Source organism: Galeopterus variegatus, unplaced genomic scaffold, assembly GCF_000696425.1.
Source record: "Galeopterus variegatus unplaced genomic scaffold, G_variegatus-3.0.2 Scaffold5951, whole genome shotgun sequence".
Classification (NCBI taxonomy): Eukaryota; Metazoa; Chordata; class Mammalia; order Dermoptera; family Cynocephalidae; genus Galeopterus; species Galeopterus variegatus.
Genome location: NW_007732062.1, coordinates 40,491 through 44,275, shown reverse-complemented (window position 1 = coordinate 44,275; position 3,785 = coordinate 40,491).

The following is a 3,785-nucleotide window of genomic DNA, read 5'->3' as shown; positions in this document are numbered from 1 at the left end:
TCTGCAACTGTATTACAAATTAATTACATAAAAGAATATCTGAATAAGTGAAGACATTTAACATATTTCTGATATGAAATATGTAGAAAGAAAATATAATAAAAGTTTCAGTTTTAAAAAAATTATTTTGTATATTCAAGAAAATTTCAATGAAAATCATTGGAATCCTTACAAAAAAACACTCAACAACTTAATTCCTAGGAAGTGTGTTTGAGACTAGACAGAGGAATAATTGTGATGATGGTGATAGATGGTACACTTGGCCCTACTATACTAAAAAGCTGTGCTACTTAAAACGGTGTGGCAATTTTGTAGAGATAAATAAATCAATGAAATATCAGACCTCATAAACACATCTTTTCATATACAGTCATGCACCACATAATGATATTTCAGTCAATGGTGGACCACGTATATGACGATGACCCCACAAAATTATAATGGAGCTGAAAAATTTCTTTTGCCTACTCATAGCCATTTTAATGTTGTAGTGCAATTACTTACCTTTTTTATAAGTTTAGTAGAGGCTAAGTGTACAGTGTTTACAAAGTCTACAGCAGTGCACAGTAACGTCCTAGGCCCTCACATTCACTCACCACTCACTGACTCATCCAGAGAAACTTCCAGTCCTGCAAATTCCGCTCATGGTAAGTGCCCTGTACAGGTGTACCAGTTTTTATCTTTTATGCAATATTTTTACTGCACCTTTTTATGTTTAGGTATGTTTAGGTACACGAATGCTTATCATTGTGTTTACAATTGCCTACAGTATTCAGTACAGTAACATGCTGTACAGATTTGTAGCCTAGGAGCAATAGACTATACCATATAGTCTAGGTGTGTAACAGGCTATTCCATCTAAGTTTGTCTAAGTACACTCTATGATGTTCACACAATGAGGAAATCACAAAATGATGTATTTCTCAGATTTCTTTCTCAAGATTAAGCAATGCATGACTATGAGAATTTAATATACTAAAAGGATGCATTTCAAATCAAAGGAGAGATATAGACTAGTTAACAAATAGTCTATTGCTATTTATTTTGGAAAAGAGTTATGAATCTACCTCTCACATGTGAACATAAATTTAATGTGTATCAAAAATTTTAGGTAGAAGGAGAGAGCGGAACTGAGCCACCAGAGGTGGAAAAGGGGGAAGAGAGGGGGGTTAGGGAGAAATTGGTAAAGGGCCACAAAAAATGTTTACATTGTGTAATGATAAAATAAAAAAATAAAAATTTAAAGTAGAATATATAATTATAAAAGTACTAGAAATCACTGGAGATAATTTTTTATAGTTTTCAGGGAAATGCCTTCCTTATTGGCACAAAACATAAAAGTCATCAAAGAAAAATACTGACAGATATAACTACGTAAAAATTTAAAACTTTTCATTTCTGGATCTATTCTCTTAAAAGATTTTTGTTGAGCACTATCAGGTTTCAGGCATTGCTATAGTTTCTTAATATTGGGTGAGCAAAATGCATATGTTTCCTACTGTCATATATCTTATAGTCTAGTGGCAAAACCAGAAAATAAATACACAAGCAAATAAACTTAATTACTAATTGTGATGAGTTGTTTGAAAGTAATTACTAATGGTGAACAGGTTTATAAGAGGGAGAAACTACATTGGATTGAATAAGCAAGTTTATAAACTCTTCTAAGTTTATATATAAACACTAAAGAATATGCAGCACTGAAGAATAACATAGATCCAGCCAACAGGGAAGAAAAATGTTCCAGGCAGAGGGATCAGCATCTCTGTGAAGACCCTGAGGCAGGAAGATTTGTTGGTTTTTTGAAGTTCTAGCAAAACAATTTTAAAAAGCCATAATGGCTGAAACAGCGAATAAGGGGGAAGATGGCAAGAAATAGGGTTGGAAAAATAGTCAGGGAACAGATCACATAGAACTTTGTAGACCACTTAAGGAGTTTGGATTTAATTGTAACTAAATGGGAATCCACTGGAAATTTTTACCTGGATGAAATATGCTTCAAGTTTTACAAATGATAACCCTTAAAATGGTACAACTACTTTGGAAAAAGTTCTGGCATATTTTTATAAAATTAAACATACACTGATCTTATTATCAGCAATTGCACCAAGAGAAATAGAAACATATGTCCATGAAAACGCTTGTCCTGGGAGTACAGGTTAACAATTCTGAAATTACTTTAAGTGTATAGTGGGGCTCAATAAATAAGCAAATGAACGATGGATGGTGGGAACAAGGTTTCTCACCGTCAGAAGGAAAGTTACAAATAATTAAGAATGGAAGGCTAGGATGAGCTCTATGGTACTAGGTCAGAGTCAGAGACAGATATGCAATGATGTTTAGCTTATACAGATGGATAGATACAAAAACAATTACAGATATATATGGATTCATGGGTTAATACACATCTATTATTTAGCTCTGTCTGCCAAAGCAATGAGGCCCTTATAACAACAAATATACCCTGATAACAGGACCCAGAAGCAATGAGGCCCTTATAACAACAAATATGCCCAGAGCCCAGATCTTGGTTTCTAAATACCAATCTCTGATAAAAGAAACCAGGGCTCCTTGGAGAGAAGGTTGATTCTTGGACTGGGTATGAGGCCCTTATAACAACAAATATGCCCAGAGCCCAGATCTTGGTTTCTAAATACCAATCTCCGATAAAAGAAACCAGGGCTCCTTGGAGAGAAGGTTGATTCTTGGACTGGGTAAGGGAAAATAAAAGATGAACCTGGAAAGTCTTGCAGTACCAGAAAGTGAGGAAGTGTTCAAAAAACAAGAGGATGGAGGCATGTCAGAGACACACAGGGGCCAATGGCCATAGCTGGAACAAATTGAGCAACAAAATAAATAGCGTAGTTTGGATTATAACCCAAAGTGTAGAATATACCAGTCTGTAGTGACATAAATAAATAATTGAATAAATAAATAAGAGACGGTCGTATAGAAAAATTTCAAAGAATATATGTAGGTACTCTCCATTTAAGAAGTAGAGTGTAATTTCCCTCCTTCAAGGGCAGGCTGAACTTAACGAATTGCTTTCAAAGAACAGGGTACAAAAGGGGAAAATAGTAACTTTACAGAGCAGAATCCTGGCAAACACTACCTTAACAAAATGACTGAGGGTAAAATCACCAGTGGTGTCATGGGGACATCATGTGCCCCTGAAATCATGTGATGAGAAGGGCACTTCACCTTTATAGTTTTCTTTGCAAAAACGCATAGCTCCAGCCTAATCATGAAATATCCATCAGACAAAACCACATTGAGAGACATTTTATACAATACCTGACTGGTACTGCTCAATACAATCAACGTCATGAAAAACAAGAAAAAACTGAGAACTTGTTACAGACCAGGGGAGACTAAGGAGACATAACAACAAAATGCAGTGTGGTATGCTGATTGGATCCTGGGACAGAAAAAGGACGTTCATGGAAGAAGTGGAAAATCTGGAGTTTAATTTACAGTAATGCACCAATGTTGCCTTCTTCATTTTGACAAACTTACCATGGTAATGGGAAATAGTAACATGGGGGCAACTAAAACTGGGCGAGGGGGATATGGAAACTCTCTTTACTATCTTTGCAACTTTTAAGTAAATCCAAAGTGATTCTAAAATAAAAATTGAATTAAAAAAGACTGTACAAGAATATTTATAATAGCTTTATTCATAATTGCCCCCAACTGGAAACAACCTAGCAATAAAGAGAAACAAACTACTGGTACATAAGGATACTTCAAAAAGATCACAGAAGGATTTGTATTATCTTTTAATT